General features: G+C 39.8%; 1 long non-coding RNA gene across 1 annotated transcript in view; it reads right to left on the minus strand.

Annotated features, from left to right (window-relative positions):
* Positions 1 to 7,102: 7,102 nt before the first annotated feature.
* Positions 7,103 to 22,393, minus strand: part of LOC132395515 (uncharacterized) — a 170,421-nt gene continuing 155,130 nt past the window's right edge. Inside the window, exon 4 of the long non-coding RNA XR_009512635.1 lies at positions 7,103 to 7,184. This is a non-coding gene — a long non-coding RNA (uncharacterized LOC132395515). The remainder of the gene's footprint in view (positions 7,185 to 22,393) is intronic.

Here is a 22,393-nt window from a genome sequence, read left to right on the forward strand (position 1 = left end):
CGAAATTAACCACCACCCGCAGTGCAGCAGCACATTCGATTGCCTGACGAACACAGCCTTTAGAAAATCAAAATCTAAAAGCCAGCACAAAACTCATGGGTTACAGGGTAGCAGTGATCTCTACCCTCCAAGACAAGGTTTTCTACAGTAGATAGAGAGATACCATCGAGACTGACTCTGAAAGTTCTTGCAAATTTACCGGCATGATAAACAAACTTCCGGTCAGAGCTTGTGAGCTGCAATCTCCAAGTTCAATAACCATCCATCTGTTTCCTATTACTGATCAACTGGTTGCAGGGTTCATTTGATTCCAATTGCTTCAATTGACAAATCAAAATCCAAAAGAACGAGATTGTAAAACAAGCTATCTTTAACCCCAAAGGGCCACTAGAAAAAGGGGTTTGTAGCCTACTTTTTACACTGAGTAGTCATATACACCGACAGCCATATTACAATATCAATGCTGAAACTAGACATGAAGGAAATACATAGGGAATTTAGTCATGCTACATTGTTATGGACAACATGTATAAAATTATTTTGGCGTTTACTTGCCTGTTTGTAGTTCTGCTGATTTGTATTTACGTAGACATTAACATTAAAAGAGGGAATGTAACATAAAAAATATTTGAATTTTTCTTTTTCATTATCACTTATGAAAAATTGGATTTCCTAAGAGGTCACCATCTACAAATTATTCTTTTTTGAACACAGCAATTATTAAGTCAGGATGGGCAACAAATGATGACTTGTCAGCAATGGCCATATTCAATAAATGTGTAAATAAAGCCCAAAAGCCATTAATAATCCTTTCCAATAACTTCTACATACTATTCAGACATGTGAGTGGTGCACACTGTGATAACTGCATTTTAGCAAATCATTGTGGCAGAACACTTGTCAAACATGAATGGTGCAATGTCTGATGTGGTGTGTTATATTATAAGCAAAGTGCACATAATTGCACAGATCGCAAACCATGAACAAAATTGCATTTAAATGGGGACTCTCAGTGCATGAAAGAAATCAGCTATTTGAGCGAATTTCCAGGCTACAATTCCTAACTGAAGCACAGAATAATTTCTGCCTGGGGCAGGGAATAATTTAATAGTGTTTTGCTCCAAGTGCCTTAACAATTGCTGGTAATTTGAGGAGTGTTCTCATCTACCATCATGAAAGTAAGCATATTTTAAATAGTTGACACATATCCTCCAGAGACTTCACCTGTAATACTTGGCAATGATTTGTGAAATTATTCTGGAGTTATTTTGCTTTCAGCATTCACAAACAGACAGGACAGAAAGGATTACTCTTTTACCATACAGAAAATGGAAAAAGGTTCATCAGCACTCTTTATTATATTACTATTCATAGACAAATTGCATTAGATGAATTTATAAAACCAATTATACTGAAGTGAATTCTTATCTTCTTTTTCTTTCTATTGTTTTGGGTAATGACATCCCACTGCCCACACAGCAACTGAGCATGCTATTAACTGTCAAACTATAAAGATCGTTCATTAGGTAAAATGATGCAAAATTATTATTAATGAGCCTTTTTATGAAAAGTAAATCAATTCTTTTTGAATTCTTCACCTTTCCATTTCATTGTTGCATTAAATGCTTCCACTGAAAGAAAATGTTTCACTCCCTGAAGTGATGATCCTTCTTATTTTGTCAAACTTGATGTTCCCAGTCAAGCCTTTCCCTTAAGGAAATCTTTAAACTAATTACATTTGCAAATAGGGAAATGTAGCAAGAAAGCACCATAAACCCCAGAGGGCATATAAAACAAATTAATGCTTCCAACAACATATTAATACAGTTAATTCACATCCTTTTTTATGGAAGTATTTGCATAAAGGGAGCTCTTTTCTTAGGCAGTAATTTATTCTCCCTGGTCAAAGATAAACTGACAGTTCAGACAAACGTTTTCAGTGTTGATCCCAGCATGAAAGCAGGTAACATAAAATCAAATGAAAGAACAATTTTCTGATGTCAAGTAAACTTGAGAATACCATAAAAGAAAAATTAGTACCTTGGGCACAAGAATGCTTTATTAATTTTTTTCAGGTATTGTTTAAAAAGACTTTTTGTCCTTTAATGAACGAAAACATCTTCAAAAGGAAAATGGTCTACATTACTTTATTTATTACTTTAAAGAAATAAAATTAAAAGAAAGTAAATAACAAAGTCAAACTGCTACAACCATGTAACCTCTGTAGCCTTCAGCAGATGTTTTCCATCCATTCATATAACTTAACAACTTTCAGATTTGTCTCACAGCTAACAAGGAAGGAAGGAAAGGTAATGAACTTCAGTAACATCTTGGCATCAAAGATATGGGTCTCCCATCTGCTGAACAACAAGGTTTACTAGCAGATCAATGATGATCTATAACAATCACTCACATTAACTTGGTATCAACCAGGAATGAAAATTTTCAAGCGCACAACATAAACAGACATACTTACCTTGAGAATGCTCTTCCAAAGGATCTTCATGCAATCAACAGGAGTTGGTCTACCTGGTCAGTACCATCACCACTGACTCTGAAGTCAGCTCTCCCTCTGAGATTGCCTTTTGTAGGCTGATCATCAGCTCAGAAATTCACTCTGATGACAGCACTAATGTCACGAGCCCTGCGGGCTTCTGCATCTTGCCATAGAACTTTGATCCTTCTAAGTTTCTCCAGCATTTGTATTTGCTAACTGTTAACTTAACTAGAGCCGCTGAGCACCTGTGCTTTTGGTTTAATCTTGTCAAATGAATTTTCACTGGTACGCGTTTCCCACATTCTATGATTATCTGTAGAGGATTCTTATTTAGTGTCTTCGTGAAGTTTCTGATTTGGAGAGTGTGATTTATCTTGCGATGACACTCAGTCGTTCCACCTAGGCTCTTCTGGTATTCCTACATCTAACTTCTTGATTCTGTCTCCTTATGGAGAATTTGCGGCTCTCCACTCCTGGGCTTGAGCCGTTGTCAACGGTTCCCGTGACTGAGGCGCCTTCCAGCGCATCCGGGTTGAGGTGGTGCCAACAACTGCTGTGACAGAGATAGAGCCTGCCGTTCCTCTGCACTTGGGTCCAGCCCTGCGAGTGCATACTGTGACATCTAAGCTTTTCACCTAGTGACAGACACATCACAAGTGATCAAGAGCAGATGGGAGAAACGGAGATGGCAATGAAGCTTCTGCTTGAGAAGATGTGGGATGCTACATATTTTACTCAGCAAGAGGTAGCTACTGTGATTCAAAGCTCATGGACAAGCTGGATAATTTTTCAGTCACAGCAGAGATAGTGTGATGTAGTAGCAAGCGTCCCAACCACATTGTGTGCAATTCTGAAGAGACTAGAGAAATCTGACTCAACCATGAGTCCCATAATGTTATAGTCCTTTCTCAATGTAGGAGTTGCAATCTGCATGAAATGCTGTAATCGTACAAGTTCATAACACCATCCATTGATAGACTAAACTTTATTACTGCCACCTGAATTAGATGATTTATGTCTTTGCCTTTGCTCTTCGGTATCCTGAAAACCTGGGCAGACTGACTCATATGATTCAAAATATATAAATTGGTGGTGTTGTGGATAGTGAGAAAGCTTGTTAAAGAAATCACCATGATATGGAGCAGTTGGATATGTGGGCAGAGAAATGACAGATGAAGTTTAATCCAGGCATGTGAGGTATTGCACTTTGGAATGTCAAACTTAAAAGAAAAGTTTACAGTTAATGGCAGCACCATGAGGGAAATTAATGTGCAGAGAGACCTTTGCTATTCTTCTAGCCAAGGTGTTCTAGAACTGTTGTGATTGTTGCAGATCAGTCGTGCAAGCTTCAGGACATCACTACAAGGTTCCTAAGTCCAACTATCTTCATTGCTTTATCATCATAACAGAACAAAGAACATACTGCAGTGATAAACCCTTAAGCCTATGATGTTGTGCAACCTAATTAAACTGGTAATATAATGCCTAACTAAACTAGTCCCTTCTGCCTACACAAATCCATATCCCTCCACTCTCTGCATATTCGTTCTACAAAGTGTACCTACCTAAGAGTCTCCTGAATGCTTCTATTGTATTTGTTTCCACGACCACCCCGGCAGCACGCTTATTGCACCTACCACTCTCGATGTAATAAACTTTCTCCACACATCTCTTTTGAACATGTCCTCTCTCACTTTACATGCATGGCCTCTAGTATGAATCTATCCATTCACTCTTGACATTGAATGACATTAGCACCACTGTGTCCTTCATCATTGACATCCTGGAGATCAGCAGTGATCAGAACCTCATTTAGACCAGCCACAAAAATTTTATACCTAGAACCTTGCCACAACCTTCTCAAGGGTTATTTGGGACGGGAACTACCTGCACTGTCAGACTCCTTTCAGACTCAGGCTGAACTACAGAGGACAGGGAGGAGGTCTTGCCCCAGCACACGTAGCACACAGGCCCACCGGTGTGCGGACATGCCCTGGTGCTCGTGAACCAGATCCCCAGCTATAGGCAAATAGCCCCACTGCCTTGTGGGCAGCCTCAGCAGAGACAAAGGCTTTGGGAGCAAAGCCAGACAGAAAATCCCCCACATCAGAATGGAGCCCCCAAGGCAGCTGGACGTTCTTCCGACAGCTCCTGTTGCCAAGCTGGTGCCAAACGTATTGCCTCATAAGTTTTCTTTTTGGACTACACTGGTGAGGCTGAGAGGGAGATCTTGATGACTGGGCATCTCAGGATCTCCATACCTTTCGTCCAGGTTTGTGATGATCATCATCATCCATTGGCCTTCAAGACAGATGGTCCAAACGGACCCCGAAAATGAAGAAATATATAACACTTCTGCCTGACAATTAGCTTCTTCAACTGATTTACAGCAAGTGGAAAGACATGGATATTTACCAAGCATGAGGTTCTAAGAGGAAGATTTGGTGGGGTTTTTTGGTTTGCTTTGCATTGTGGCAAAAGATACAGAAGCGGCTTTGATGAGGGTACACAAGTTGATCTTCACAAAATGTTGAAATACAAGAGCGTTGTGCCATATCTTCTTCCTTCTCTTTATTCACCCCTGAATCATTAAGAAAACCTTGTTTTCTGTGTTTTATTCCTCCTAGAGCATTAACTTTATGGGTGTGAAGTGTTATACAAAATAACAAAGATCACGTTTAAATCTTCCTAATTGTGCAATTAAGATACTGAAAATAACAAACTTCCTACCTGAGAAGCTAACACACATACAGACTTTCATATTGCAGAGAAAGGCAGAAGTCGGTGAGTTGCCCCCAGCCTCCTGAAGAGGCATACCTTTCTGGGAGTTTACCTTCCGCTCCACGCTGCACCCACCAAACACACCTTAACACTCTTGAGGTAACAACATTTCAATCAGAGATGGATTTTCCTGAGAAAAAAAATTAAAAAGTGAAGAACTTAAGGGCAATCATACCAAAGGCTGGCTCACTAATAAGAAAGATAGGAGAGGATACAGAGTTGGTCCCAAAGGCTACAAACTAGTCTATTAAAAGAAAAAAAGAGAGCTTTCAATGTGCCATGAAAAGCTATTCAATCAAAATATGTAGTCATTTATTTCATGGCTATTTTATGGGAATAAATGTGCCATGCTTCATGTTTTAAACAGTGATTGAAAAGCACTTTGGGAAATCAAGAAGATGTATGTCTATGTTTCTTTCTATTTAATTTAGATTCTTATATTTATCCCAGTATTTCCTTTGGGTCAATTAATAAACCCATCAATTACTGAAATCAAAATTTATTTTAATTTCCGAGAAACAGACAACAGACCTTTTTATATATGTTCCCAATATCTCTTCTAGTACTTCAAACATGGTTTCAGTTAAATAGCTTATTTAACTTATTACCTTACTGTTACTTGCCCTTTTCACTTAATTGTTTTGGTCGGTATGAAAATTCACTTATTACAATTTATTTGTAAATAGAATAAAAAAAACAAATTGGAGTTCAATTTCCAATGGCTTACCAGATTACAAAAATAATCAATCCAAAAAATTGTCACTTAATAAGTATCCAATCAGTAACAACTTCCAATGACCTTGGTTAATTCGATTATTTTTGTAATTTGCCACTCTACCCATCAAGTCTATGCCAGCTCACAGAGTAATACCATTCCCCAACTAGTTTCTGTTGCACCTTATGCTTCCCACATATCCATCAACTCCTCCCAAATTCTATCACTCACCACCACACTTGGGAAAATTTACAGAGGCCAATTGACCTATCAACTCTTGTGTCTTTGGGCTGTGAGAGGAACCCACATTTGCTTTCCATGTATGCCCACAAGAAAACGAATCTCAGGGTCGGATATGGTGGCATATACGTACTTTGATAAGAAACTTACTTTGAACCAGACTACCCTGAGGAAATACCAGACAAACAGCACCAGAGATCAAGAATAAAGCAGTGTCTCTAGTGAACTGAAGAAGCAGCTTTACCAGCTGCACCACTGTGCCAGCATTGATTTCTTAATTTTTTTTTCTAAACAATAGATCAACTCCCACATCATTAAAAGAAAAGTTCATGCTTCACCATTCTGTAATGACAACAAGGAGTCAATAAAAGGTTTGTAACACCAGTTTTCAGCTACACATCAGTTATTTAGGCTTACTGTGCACACAACAGCCTGAATGAAGTAAAAAATAATCCTATTGTGAGAATAACGATTTTGTTTTTTCCACTGTACAGTTGATCATTAGAAGCAAATTAGAATCTTCCAAACCAAGTCAGTAGCTGAGCTAGTCATTAAAATAATCAAAGTTTTATGTATCAGTAGTGTAAACTAATTACTAACATCAATAAGCCATTTGATGATAATTCCTTATTCAAATTGTCAAATTCAATTAAATTGTACAAATCATTGTGAGCAAATACCAACAAAACCATAACCTAAACATCACATTCAACATCTTGTTTGAGAACCAGAGAACATGTAAAAGATGATAATCTTCCTTTTTCAGTCTGCCTTAAGGTGTAGTATCACTGAAGATTTCAACACAATGTTTGCGTGCCAAACAAATTTAGAACAGGATCATAAACTAGGAGCAGACATTCAAATTGTTACCTTGTAGTATTCTTTCTGCTGTTTTGATCGCTTCCTTTCTGCTGCTATTGTTTTTTCTGCAGCATCACTTGCATAATCGACCTAAAAGAGCAATAGAGAGACTTAAGTAATTACACTAAATGAGACTTTCAAGCATTGAAAAGTCGGAAGCTTTGGTACATTCTCATTTTCTTCAGTGTTACACTGGTTTATCTACTAATTTAATAGATATAAGCAGATTTAAGCCTACAGTCAAAACAGTATAACTTAGGTGCTGTATACAATTCTGGCTCCTTCCTCTTGCTAGCACAAAAAGCTCTTGGGAGGAATGAAAGGGTTAATGTATGCCACATTTGATGGACCTGTATTTGCTGGAGTATGGAGTATATAATTGTAACCCCCTGGGTCGCCTCAGGCTGGCTCAGCTCATTTCGTCTAGGGGGAGCAGCCTTCGGCCCCGCCAAACTGGGTAATCAGCTGGTGTGGATGCTGTGTGATATCCCCGCCTCGCCCAAAAACAGACAGTACACCATATGCGATTAAATTATTACAATTTATAAAGGTTACTATAACTAAGTGATTAATAACGATACAGTATATATGAAGAAAAAAATAAAGAAAAGGCGCCAAACTTATCAAAGTCCAAACCACTTCGTGCACAACCGTTGGAGCTCAATTACTGAAGTCTTCTGGCCACCATTCGATCCCCTCCGAACTCCTCGACTCGCAGCTCAGGACCCTCCGAGTGGTCCACCAAGCACATCGAGCTTCATCCTCCCTCCTCGGAGTACCTCCTGGCCTCGGACCCCCGCTTGGGGTCCGATCCTCGCCCAGCTTACAGCATTGCATCCTCTCTCTCGACCCCCTCACGCCGATCTGCCCAAAAGCTTACAGACTCAGAAGAAAGAACATTAATCCGCATTTGGTTTACAAAGGAATACCATTCTCGTTATTAGCATTCCTGCTAGTTAACAAAAAGAAGAAACCCCCTTTACACTCTCCCCCCACCAAATAAAAGTCATGTCCTCATGACTATTAAATAACTTGCCACCTTTCCTGCCAACACACCTTAACCCAAGCACAAACAGGGACATCTCCTCCCCACACAGTAAACCTCACGCCCTGTTCCTCAGGCGCTACTTAGGCCAACTATCTGGGAGTTCCCTAACCCTTCTGAGACCTCCATACCCCCTCACCTAAACCCTTCAGGCTCGGACACAACTGGGGATACCTTGGGCCCACTACCAACTCCTCTCTCAACCTCTCACTCATGCCCCACACTGCACACAGCTAACCCTCCCCACTACACCTGACTCAATGGGAGAAGGGCCAAAGGTCTCTTCCTCAATCGAGGGAAAGTCAGCAAAAGGCAGCATGTACCACACATCCAGCACATCATCCATCAAATCTGTATTCTTCCTCATTTCTGTGATCGGTACCTGCTGTTTGATCTTCTCCAAACGGAAACACGTGGCCTGCACTGCTCCAACAGTCTCTTCAGCCTCCTGTTCAGTATTCACTGCACTTCTCCCCAGCTTTTTCTTCCTCATGACTTTCAGATCAGCTTTCAGGTTTTGCACTTCATTTGAACTGTCGATGGTCATCTTCAGGTTCCCTTCAAACTTCCGCTTCTCTCTTCTGAGATTCGTCTGTAATTTCTTCACCTCTGCAAACTCCCCTCTCCGGGTTCTCAGTTTGCTATTACCCTCAGTCAGACAACTTTCTTCATTCTCTCCAACTTGTAAGTCTTCCGAATGGTTCCAGATCACTTTCTCCAGTCTCTCCATCTTCATTTCAAACTTGATTCCGTAGAGACAGTCACTCACGAGCTGCGACCTTCGCCAGCCCTGGCACGTGTCCCGAAAACACTTTAACTCGGTAGTTCTCAGCTGCTCCTGCAACGACCTCACTTCATATTCTCCTGAGGCAAATCCAAACACCAAGAGATCATCCACATACACCAAAACTCCAAACGCCTCCACATCCCCTATGGTCTTCCACCTGCCCAGCAGGAAGGTTGCAAGGGCTCCAGATATGCCCTGTGGCATCTTTTCGGACCCGAAGACTCCTAGGGAATTTTTAACGGCCGTCTTCTCCTTGTCGGCCCCACTCATCGGGATCTGGCAACATCCACTCCTCAGATCCAGCACCTTAAACCACTTCACACCACTCAAACATGCCATCGCCTCTCTGGCCCTCAGGTCACTGACAGTGCGCCTCTTCAGCGCAATATAATCCACACACACGCTGCCTACGTCTTCCACAGCTGTAGGGGCCAGTCGCCGCAACCTCTCTCTCTCCGAGGTGTCTTCAGCAGTCAACTCCCCTCCCTCGTGGTATTTCACAGCGTCCACTAAGAGGGTCTCACCCTCAGATACTTGCCCCAGGCCGTACCACCACTGGCTCTTGTTTGAATTTGGTATCGGCCCAATGCTGCTACACATGTCCGCACAAGCAGCTCGAAAATCTGGGTGCATCGACAATGCCTCCAAACAGCACTCACCCGCCTCCTCCAGGCAGGCCCCCAAGCGCACCAGCAGGATATTGGTTCTCTCTAGAACAGAAACGCTGCCCGTCTCAACAGTGTCCGGACACATCAGCATTAACGATTCACGAACCTCAGTCTCCTCCACATTTGCCTCTAAGAACTCCATTTTCACTGACCAACAACCGTTGTCTGGATAATCACCGGCACTGGTACCCCGAATCTCCAGTGTCCTCAATGTCGTCATGGGTAAATGCTTCCAATAACGGTTATGAAACAAACTGTACAGCAACTTAACCAGCGCCCCGGTGTCGAGGATGGCTTTAACTTGACTTCCATCCATCTGTAACGACACCTGTGCGCTTGGCCCCTCTAAGCCTTCAGGAATAGAGTCTGTTCCTTTCGGGAGTTCGTTGGTACATTGCTGGGAACGTGCTCCCCCAGAGACCCCAAGCCGTTCCCCCACTGGGCCTCCTCTAAGTTTCCCGACACCTCTCGAATCAACGGAACAACTGATCCCCTTGGCACCGCAAGCAATTTATCTGCCCCCCCTAGGCAAAAAGGGATACCCTAAACCACCCCCCAATCTCCTGCCACGGATATGATAAGCCCCCCAGCTGCAACATTTGACTTCCAGTCGAACCACACGCATTTTCCCACACTTTCCCAGAACTGGCAGCGGTCACTTCGAGGTAATTGCGCCCGACAGTTCTAACAAAGTCACCAGCCCACCGACCCAAACTTTCAACCCGTCCCTGTCGCTTTCCCTCAGCCAAGCACTGCCACTCACCCAACAACTGAGGGGTCTGCTCCGCCCATGCCTCCGCCCCTTTAGGGCTGGACGTTATTCCAACAACCGGGCGGAGCTCACCACTGCTGAAACATCCCAACGTGTCACTCCTCACTCTCCAAACAGTACGGACAACCCATGGTCCCACCACCATTTCGTCAGCACTAGTCAGAACTCGAACAACGACCTCCAGGCTACCAACAGCAGCCACCCCACCCAACACACACGCAGCGATAACCAGCAATTGCACACCCACAAAGGCACACCAGCTCTTCGCCGCAGACACAGTTTAAAGAGGGTGATCACACAGCTTCCACAGAAATCAACCCCGGACGAGCACCACACAATGTAACCCCCTGGGTCGCCTCAGGCTCGCTCAGCTCGTTTCGTCTAGTGGGAGCAGCCTTCGACCCCGCCAAACTGGGTAATCAGCTGGTGTGGATGCTGTGTGATATCCCCGCCTCGCCCAAAAACAGACAGTACACCATATGCGATTAAATGATTACAATTTATAAAGGTTACTATAACTAAGTGAGTAATAACGATACAGTATATATGAAGAAAAAAATAAAGAAAAGGCGCCAAACTTATCAAAGTCCAAACCACTTCGTGCACAACCGTTGGAGCTCAATTACTGAAGTCTTCTGGCCACCATTTGATCCCCTCCGAACTCCTCGACTCGCAGCTCAGGACCCTCCGAGTGGTCAACCAAGCACATCTAGCTTCATCCTCCCTCCTCGGAGTACCTCCTGGCCTCGGACCCCCGCTTGGGGGTCCGATCCTTGCCCAGCTTACAGCATTGCGTCCTCTCTCTCGACCCCCTCACGCCGATCTGCCCAAAAGCCCGTCAACAAAAGCTTACAGGCTCAGAAGATTAATCCGCATTTGGTTTACAAAGGAATACCATTCTCGTTATCAGTAAATTAGCATTCCTGCTAGTTAACAAAAAGAAGAAACCCCCTTTACATAAGAATGAGAGGTGGGGGGGGGACCTATGAATTTCCTATAAAATAGGAAACCTGTTGAATATCAAAAGGCTTAGACAGAATGGATGTGGAGAGGATGTTACCTCTCGATAGATATATCGACCCTTTATGGATCTCAAAGGAAATTACAGTGTCACAGTAGCATTATAAGTGCACAAATATTCAAAACTACAAACATTAGAAGTGGGAAAGAATTAAAAAAAAATAAGCCACTCAAAACAGTCTAACAGGGAGGGGTCACCACATCCCCAGATATAGATTGACTCTTATAGAGCCTAATGGCCAAGGGTAAAAATGACCTCAAACAGCACTCTTTGGACAGCACAGTTGTCTTAGTCTATTCCTAAAAGTGTTCCTTTGTTCCCCCAAGGTGGCGTGCAGAGGGTGAGAAAGCCTGTCCAGAATTGCCAGGATTTTCCATTGTGTCCGTTGTCCTACCACAGCCTCTAGCATGTCCAATTTGACTCCTATAACAGAGCCGGTGTAACCCTGGTTAATTAAACCCAAAAGATATATTGTTAGAAAGCTCACCTGTGGAGGGATGAAAATGAGTTTTACTGAATTTTTAAGAAAAATGGAAATTGGAAAAAAAAGCTATGCGAGAAGGAGGTGTGGCTGATGCAGGCATGGACAAGCGAGAAAAATACAGCAAACTATTCAAAACCAAAGATATAAACTGTTAAAAGTGGAATTAGCTGTGAGTAACTCTACTTGAAAACCTTAGGGTGAAACCCCTGGAGGATAGATGATTGCCGAAAAAAGGTTTACTGAAGCTACAGCAATAACAAGCAGCACATATTGTGAAACAATATCGGCAGAGACGAGTGTCCAAGATCTCTAGCCTGTAACCGGGTATTAGTTCTGTTCAATCATACCAAGGGATTTAGTCAGGTCTTTTTTAAATGTGTTGTGAATCAACTTTCCATGGATAACTCACTACTTCATTCAACGAACCAAGAAACAAGATAGCAAGCCAGCACTGGAACATAATGTTTCAAGACCTCGAGGATTTAATACGGTTGGATGTATAAGTTTATTTTTCATTCGAAGGATCTGAATTTGATTTTCTGGAAGAATAGATTATTTTTTGCAAATGATTTGATGAATTACTGAATGAGATTCACTGTGTTAAAAGCTGTGATGTTGGAGAATTGTCGTGAAAGGAGTTAAGAAGCATATAAGCAAAAGAAAATCTGGAGATGCTGGAAATCCAATCCAAGAAACTAAGCATTTTATGTGTGTTGCTTAAGCAATGTGTGTTTGTTTTTTTTGTTTATTTATTTAATGATTGATTGAGGTATTGAATTTTAATTTGTAGACATACTGACTTGGAACTGAAACTGAAGTTAACCATAATACTTAAGAATAGAAATTCAATTAGTTTTCCAACTAACTAGGGATAAATAAAAAGGAAAGGTTAGTCTGTAAACCTTTAAATAGGGAATACTACTAGATCTAATTAGTTAGAGAAATTGGAGTAATAAAGGTTATTCTAAAGGACTTCACTGATTCTAACTAAAAAGGAATTTGGTTTTCATTTGATATCTGAGATTTGGAACCCAAGACAGAATGTTGACATTTTGAATTGTTCTTACTCATGTAAATATTTTGAATATATTGTTTTTTTTATAAACAAACTTATCTCTAGAAGTATGTGTTTTCTATTCACGGTCTCCTTTCGATATCTAAAGCTTCTGATGGCCTACAAGCACCTAGTGTAGTACTATGTAATTTGATTCTCTCATAAAGGGTGCGGTGCCCAGTCACAAGAAATAAGACAAAAACTACACAGGTGTTACACCAGCCTTTCTAATCAGTTTATTGAGCCTGTTGACATCACCCGTGTTGATTATAGTGAGGGAGTCTAGGACCAGAGGGCACAGCCTCAGAATACAAGGGTGTCCCTTTAGAACAGAGATGAGGAGGAATTTCTTTAGCCAGTTGATGGAAAATCTGTAGAAATCATTGCCACAGATGGTTGTGGAGGCCAAGTCATTCCAAGGATCTCACCTGGTCCCTGAACTCATCCTTCCTGATCAAAAGGACGCAACAGCACCTTTATTTCCTGCGGAGCATCAAGAAAGCTCACTTCTGTCCCAGGGTACTGACCGACTTTTACCGCTGTACAATTGAGAGCATACTCACCAACTGCATCTCAGTGTGGTATGGCAATTGTTCTGTATTGGACAGCAAAGCACTCCAGCGTGTGGTGAAAACTGTCCAGCGGAATATCGGCACCCAATTACCCACCATTGAGAATATCTGCCATAAACGCTGCCTGGGCAGGGCGAAAAGCATTATCAAGGATGCATCTCACCCTAACCATGGACTTTTTACTCTCCTCCCATCCAGTAGGCGCCACAGGAGCCTCCGCTCACACACCAGCAGGCACAGGAAGAGCTTCTTCCCCGAGGCTGTGACCTTGCTGAACCTCACATCACAGCGCTAAGCAGTATTTCACCCATAATGTACTGTCTCAGTACTTTTATATTTGTGTGCTGTAGCACTTACTTTTTATTCAGTTACTTTGCAAATAACACTATTCTTTGCATTTCTGGTTAGATGCTAACTGCATTTCATTGGCTTTGTATCTGTACTCAGCACAAGGACAATAAAGTTGAATCTAATCTAATCTATATTCTAGAAATCTGGAGATTAGGTTTCAGGGGGATAACAAGTCAGCCATAATGGAATGGCTGAACTGACTCAATGTGTCAAATGGCCTAATTCTGCTCCTATGTCTTATGGTCTATGGTCTTACGGAAAAAATCTCAGCTTCAAGATAAGTGAACCTTTCATTTTAAAGCCATTAACATTATGAACATAAATAATCTATTTATGTTTATTGTCTTGGAGATTCATTTTAAAAGTTCATTCAGATTTAGATAGCAAAATAAAATTAATGATGTTTCTAATAACAAAAAGTATGTTGAATAAAATATTGTGCAAAGAATAAGTCAAGCAATGAAACACATTTGTTGACGATCCAAAGTATTCATTTAGTTCAGATAGAATTTAATCAGTTGTTATTTACAGCTTCCCAATACCAGTACTACAAGCATGTTTAGTGATAGAAACGGCTGCTGAGCACATTCTTTTCAAAAACTGCATTATTTCAGCTAAAGTTCACACTTAACTATTGTCTGTGCAATCTTTACACATTTCAGGAAAAAACTGGTTTCATATGTTATTTATTCCTCGACATGAAAAAGACAGTCTGTTATTTACACCATCACTACAGCATACGTAACTGAATCATATCAAATAAATATGAATATTACAAAATAATAATAATAGTCCTGAACCTCCCTAGATCCCACTAATACCATCATTGCACTCAAAGGCAGGTTGATAAATTACCCACTTCAAGATTTGTTCATAATGGTCAACATTATCATAACAAAAATGACCTGTGTTGGGGGGAGGGGTTAATGCTCCTAGCATACTTTGTAATAATATCAAAAGAATACTGTTGTATGGCCTCTTGAGATAGCATCATTAGTTCAAAAATTGTTATTTTTCAGTTATTAACCCATGTCACATCACGTTTTGCTTACTGCCATTGCTGATTAGCTTAAAACTAACAATTAAATTGGAAGCTGGCATCTGTACTATTTGCATCTCTTTTTAGCAATTAAACATATAATAGGTTAACAAAGTGGCATAATGAGTTCTGTCCCTACACGTGCAAAGTCACAAGTTTCTGCCTGCAGCCTCTCCAATGATGATGCAGTTGTTGCTATTTGTCAATGCCAACAGTAAAATCAACATTAATGTAAGACAGGAAAAGGGCCTCACGCTGGCTGACTTCATATGGAAAGCCCCAAACAACTGGAACAGATTTCAACATTGCTGAAGCTGGTCCTACTGTCAGGTAACTCTGCTAAGTTCAGCAAACGAGTATGCTTTATCATGTATAACCTGAACTGGATGGTGTGAAGTACACCGAAAAGAAAAATAAAACTGACAATTTAATGCCATACCCAGGAACAAAGCATCATAGATTCAGAGCTGTATGCACAGAAGTAGGCTCTTCAGCCTACCGTCAAGCTTTTCCAAGCAAATGTGCCTCTATTCTGCCATGCACTGCCTACTTAGGAGCCCACCTCAATGCCTCATAAACATTATAATAGTATCTGATTTCAACATCAACTCTGGCATCACATTCCTGACATCAATCACTTTCCATGTAAGTAAACTAATCCTTTAGATCACTTTTAAAACTCTGATTTCTCGATACCCTACTGTTTTTGACTATCTATCCTATTATTGCTCCTCTTGACCTTATATATTTCCTTTAACTAAAGCCTCCTTTGTTCCAAGGAAATCAAGCCCAGCTTATCTGAACTTTCCTCACCCCCCCCCCCCCTTGCTTTTATTCCATGGTCCATTTTTCTCTTTTTATCAGATTCCTTCCATTTTAGCTCTTTCCTTTTCCACCTATCACCTCCCAGCAGCTTCTTACTTCTTCTCCCATCCACCACCACACACACACCTTCTTCCTCATCAGTTCTCATTTATCATGTGCCAGCTTGTTCTCTTCTTCTAATCCCCACCTTCTTATTCTAGCTTCTTCCCCCTTCCTTTCTAGTCTCGATGAAAGATCTTGACCAAAACATCGACTAATCATTTCCCTCCATAGATAATTGCCTGACCTACTGAGTTCCTCCAGTAATTTCTGTGTGTTGCTATCCCCCATAACTATTGCCCTCCAATTGAGGCAACACTCTGGTAAATCTCCTCTGCACTATCTCCAATATAACGGCATCCTCCTCACAGCATCGTGATCAGAAGTGCACACTCCACATTATGGCAGAAAACCAGGATAACCTATCATCTTACACTAGGAAATAAAATGCAGCATTAAGGCACAAGTCCTATGCTTGGAAGAAATCACAGCAATGACAAAATGGAAGCAAGATTTGAAAACAAGTTACAATCTAACTACTTAGCCTTGAGAAACTATGAAATGCTGCAGTAGGGAAGAGCTAACATTTAATTTTTTTTCGTATTATTGAAGACACCCTGGAGTCAGAGGGAGCATGCAGCATAATGCGGAGACAACACAGATTAATCAGGCTACTGCCCAAAAAAGGCAACTGCAAGGAAGAATAATTTGAGATTTAAGTGAAATTATTCAGCCATCCTTGATGGAACTTGTTTGACCAAAATTCTGCAGTCAATAAGAAGGAGAAAAGTGTGTATTACTGGGAAAAGGCAACTGGAATTTTGTAGGATCTGCAGCATTTAGCAAATGGCACCTGAAGTAGGGTGAGCAATCTCTCTGATTGAAGAATCATCACAGAACACAAACTGGAAAGTAAAATAGCTTAATTTTTTTAATTTATTTTGCAGAAAATGAAACAAACATGACACCTGCAAATAATTAAGAGTGAAGATGAAATTAAAATAACAGCAATTTAAGAAATATAGTTACAGCTAAGCATATTTTCACTGAAATATCTAAAACAGTAACTTAATCGAAATGTTAAAAAATGTAGGTTTTGAAGGCAAAAAGTGAAAGATTACTCCCTAGAAAAGCATCAAAGCATACAGCCAAAAGAATACATTTTTGAAGCAGAGTACAGTGTGAAGTGACTAAATGATCTTCACCATGCAACAACAACAGCACAGCAAGAAGCTCACCCACTGTAGTCTTTATATTAAAGGTGATAAGTCTTTGTTACAAAAGTCTCAATGTTAATTGAGAGAATGTGTAGCCAATCCTTCTCAAGTTTCATTGATATCAGAAATTTGTCTCCATTCCATACCCGCTACATGTTGAAATGCAATGCATGATTCTAACCACATATCCAATACTATTGCAGATTGCCTTCAAGTAAAGCAGTGTCTTCATTGCAATGCCCTCGTCACAATCATCATTCTATTCATGATATTGCACCTCACCAATAACAACCCTTCCACTGGAGTCGAACTAAGCTACAGAGCGAAAGGGAGACTGTTAAACCCGTATAGTACCTCCAGTCTAAATCCAGGCATAGACATCAAGCTTTAAGACCACACTTATGTACTGTCTATGCATATCCATAGGTCAAGCTCCAACTCATCATTAACTCATTCAATGAAGCAAACGAGAAAATGAATTTCACACTGTTTATGGTATCTGCAGAGCAAGTACCCGCTGAACAATGCAACACCATGAAAATAAATATCCACAACAGATGTCCTGGAGACCACGGCTCAACTTGTACATCTCTGAGACATCCTTCACAGATGGTAGAATTGGTAAAGAAATTCACTGTACCACCACTGACATAACCATCTGAGGAAGATAGTGTTCAGAGATCAAAGCTTTAAATACAGCATTAAACTTGTAGGCTACAGGCTAGCAATGATTCTGTCCTCTGGGGTCATGAACTACCTACATCAGATGCCTCAAAACACTGCAGGAATACCATCATCCACAGGATAAGCAAACTGATATCATACTATTTAACTATTCACTCTCAGCACAGTGTGATGTCCAACGGTCAGAGAAGTACACAAGACTGATGCTAGTTAGACACTGTTCAGCAACAATCTCCTGTCCCAATTAAGCGGCATAGTGTCCCACATAAACAAAGGGAATCCTGGCTATTTTCTTGATTTAATTTTATTTTTTAAGAGTGGACACCAATAAGCAGATTGCTGGATAAACCAATGACCCAATTAAGTGGAATCCATTGTACATACAGAATTATGAGGAATACAAATAAGGTAAATGCAAGGTGACTTTTACTGCTGAGGTTGGGTGAGACTCGAACCATAAATCATAGGTCAGGAAGGAGTGAGAAATAAATTTTTAAGTGGAACATGTTGAGGGGCAGCTTTTTAACTCAGTGGGTGGTACAAGTGTGGAGCAAGATGCCAGTGGAAGTGGTGGATATGGGTTAGATTACAACATCTGAGTAAAATTTGGATAAATACACAGATGGGAAGGCTATGGAGGGTGATGTTCGAAGTGTTGATTGATGGGACTAGGCAGAATAGATTGCATGGGCCAATGGGCCTGTTTCTGTGCTATAGTGCGGTATGACTTTGCTGCCAAATGAATCAGAGAATGATTGTTTGCAACCCAAGAGCTACGAGTTATTTTCACAGGATTGTCACACACCGGATTGGCATCAGCTAGATGTGTACCAGGACACTTGACTTTGGATGGTACATTCTGAAATCCTTGCAGTCCTAGTGTACATATCAGTATTGGATAGTAAATGGTTTGGCCAGTTGGCATTGGCTTCGCTCTGCTTATATTTTTTCTTCTGATGTTTGTGAGTTTGGTAATGTTGCAATGGATTGATCCAGATAATTTTGAAACATGATTGATTTACAAAGCAGCTCAATTTGAAGGCAAACATTTGTCAACTTAAAAGCTGAACTAGAAAATATTAAAAGAGGTCAGTTAGTGACTGAATCAAAAGACAAAAGAGGTTCTGAAATTCTGGAATTCCATGCCTGAAACTTTTAACTGCCTGAAAAGTCCTGCTGTGGCAAAATTAACAGTATTTTCATGGACAATTTCATGTGAGTCATTGTTTTCAGTGATGAACTTAATCAAGCGTAATTATAGCAGTAGGCTGACTGATGAAACTAGTGCTATGTGCATAGCTCTCAAAACAACCAAAATACAAGATGCATATAAAATATTTGTCATTATTAATGTAGCAGCAAAAGTCTCACTGGGAGAAAATAATTTTTTCCTTTTCTTGATCTTTCTATGCACCAAAGCTTACAACTTCACATTCACATTTCTTACATTATATGAGGTAAAATAACAATACCATTTAGAAACCAAGTTAATTTTCAATTGTTGTTTTAAAAAATTTGTTAAAAGGATTTCTAAAATACTCCGTGACCCCAAAAAAACTCTTGGAGAAACCCAGTCGGTTAAGTGGCGTCAATGAGAGGAAGAAAATTGTTGATGTTTTAGGTCAAAACCTTGTATTTGCTCTCCTTCTTTATAAACTATTTAATATTTTAAAATGAGGACAATAAATTCCGTACATACAAGAATAAAAAAAACTTTGCAAATTACCTAATGCAAACAAATTCTATCCTTATAAAATTACAGTTCAGAATAAGAGATGTTGCTTATCAGTTATTAGTACTGACAGACCTTAAAGGCTCAGTTGCACCTCATTCATCAAGCTGCAATTGGTTCAATATTTTTACAGCAAGTGAAAACTTTGAATTTCAATTCAAACTAGTAATTCTGGGTTGATTACCTCACTAACAGCTTGGACAGAGAAGCCACACTCATTGAGAGAGAATCTTCTGAATTCCACATTTAATGACGCAATGGAATACTCAAAATTTCTGTCAAGTTAATAAACTAATGTTAGTGAATACTAACAGTTCCATTGGCACTGCAAAAGCAACTTCCACATCAGTGCCAGTGAAAGCAGTTAAGAAAATACAGGTAAATAAAACATACAAGTCTTAGGAAGCTTAAAAAAAATCACAGTTAGGCCTTACAAGGCTCCAGAATAGCATTTTTTTTGCAACCATCAGGTTGACACCATTAGTTAACCTGTTATTAACAGTTACTGCATTCCTTGTTGACAGTATATAACAGCATCATTAGTCATCAGTCCTTTATTGTAATCAAATTGCTCTGATTGTCTTTGCTAGATTTCAGTAAGAAGTAACAATGGTTTAGGCCATACAGTACTAGGTCCAGCCTTGAACAGTAAATCAGATTTAGTCAACAGAAAAGCAGAGGGTGAACATTTATCTAATAGTAACCATAATGCAATCAAGGCCAAATAGAAGAGTTTTATGAATGTTTTAGATTTAATCATAGCTGTCTTCAGCAGAATGAGTCAAACAATGTTGAAGTTAAACAGGCAGAGCACGGTAGCGTAGTGCTTACAGCACTGACAGTCAGTCCACAGGGTTCACTTCCCGCCATCGTCTGTGAGGATTTTGTACATTCTCCCCATGTCCACATGGATTTCCTCTGGGTGATCCAGTTTCCTCCCACATTCCAAAGACGTACAAGTTGAGGTTAGTAAATTGTGGACATGCTTTGCTAGTGCCAGAATCAGCATGGCGACACCTGTGGGCTACTCCCAGCACATATATTTGTGTCCTTGACATTCAAAAGCAGTTCAATATTTTGAAAAAAAATCCAAAATATATAACTCAAAAGATTTATTTCAAGAGATAAAATTAAAGCACCCTTCAAAAATCCCAAAGCTACCACAGACCCTAATAACTATGACAACAAAATAAGGCAGCATGCCCTCAGAAAATTAATGTCTGGATTTCAGGAAAATATCCTTTTTTAGCAAATAATAGACTGAACCAGTATAAACTACTCTGTTGAATAAAAGATCCTTTGAAATATATCGGTCTAATGTTACTCAATTAGAATGCATTGAAAATTGGCTGTTCTTTTTATAAATTAGGCCAAAAATCTGTAAATAAATGGGTTATTGATGAATTGGAGGATTAGTTTGGAAACATTTATTTTATATTTGCAGACTGCAAAGGAATTAGAATTTAGACAAAATATCCTGAAAATGTAATAACATTACATTTTTGATGGAAGTGGCTATTCACTCGAAAAGATATAAAAAAATGTATGAATCTAATATTCAAAATCAGATTTAAATTCAATAACAATATATTGTATAAGTTGTTTTCTATGCCAAAACAATTATTTCCACTCAACACAAAAACACAGCAACAGCTAATTCTAATGGCAAAATGAAGGAAAGCTTGCTTAATATAAATCTCAAGAAACTGATTACCTGTATCCCAGGGTTCCAAAATAATAGGCAGCAGAGTTAGTCTATGCTCTGGTTATTAACTTCCAAAATACTATAAATTCTGAAATAGGCCCTGCAAATTGGAATGTATCAAATAGAGAACTACTGAACTGTTAGGCTGACAACAGTGGCAGGGGAAATGCTGTAATCTTTTATAAAGGATGTGATACCAAATGCTCATTAAATAATACAAATGAACAGAGTCAATGTGGATTAATGAAAGGGTGATCGTATTGACCAATGCATTTCTTCATAGATCATTTAGTAGACCAGATGGTATAGGTCCAATGGATGTGGTACTTCGGGATTTTCAAGAAATCTTTGATAAGATCGCACACAGCAGATTACTGAACAAGGTCTGAGCATGTGAAATTGGAAGTAATATACTAGCATGACTGAAAACTGTCTAGCAGGAAATAAAGTAACAATGAACAGGTATGTCATGGGTGGCAAGATTGGTCTAGCAGCGTAAGACAGTTTCGCTGAGAGAACCATTTATAGCATTTCCATTGCTGCTGCTGACTAAAACTACAAGGGGATATAAACCATGGCAATGAATTTAAATGAATGGACAAGCTAAGTGAGCGAGTACAACCTGGCAGGTGAAATACAAAGTGGAAACCGATGAGATTATCTACATGGAAGAAAAAACAAATGTTTTAATTATTATCAAAATGGTAAATGTCAATGTTTAAAGGAGCTTGGGTAAAGCATGTAATTAAAAAGATGAATGACAGGTTGGCCTTTATTGTTAGAAGATCTGAGTTCAAGTTTCTCAACACAATAACTTACAATGGACTGTGTGTACCATTTGTTCTTCCTAAGTAAAAACATACTGTATTTGCAAGAGAGGAAGTGACGTGAAGATTCACTAGGTTATTTCCTTAAATAGCAGTTATCTCACAAGAAGACAGATTGATTAGACTATTTTTCTATTCTCTAAATTTCAGAATCATGTATGCTAACCTCATCAAAATGACTTTATTTCTCGGTGGGGTAAATGAGGGTTGGAACATAAGAGAGGAACAAATCTAAATTTTACTCTGGATTCAGTTAAAACTTCCACATGTACACTCTGCAATTGTGCCAATTCAAAATTTGCTAGAGTATAAGGAAAAGGGTCTGGGGTCCTGGGCACTGCTGAGTAATGTTCCTGTAGTTCAATGATTATAATTACCATATGCAGACTCCACAACTACCCTTTACTTTGCCTTCCTTCCTGGCAATAAAATTCTATGACCTGATTTCACTATTTTTGTTAGAAAGGCTAATTCTTT

Source organism: Hypanus sabinus, chromosome 6 (genome assembly GCF_030144855.1).
Source record: "Hypanus sabinus isolate sHypSab1 chromosome 6, sHypSab1.hap1, whole genome shotgun sequence".
Taxonomy (NCBI): domain Eukaryota; kingdom Metazoa; phylum Chordata; class Chondrichthyes; order Myliobatiformes; family Dasyatidae; genus Hypanus; species Hypanus sabinus.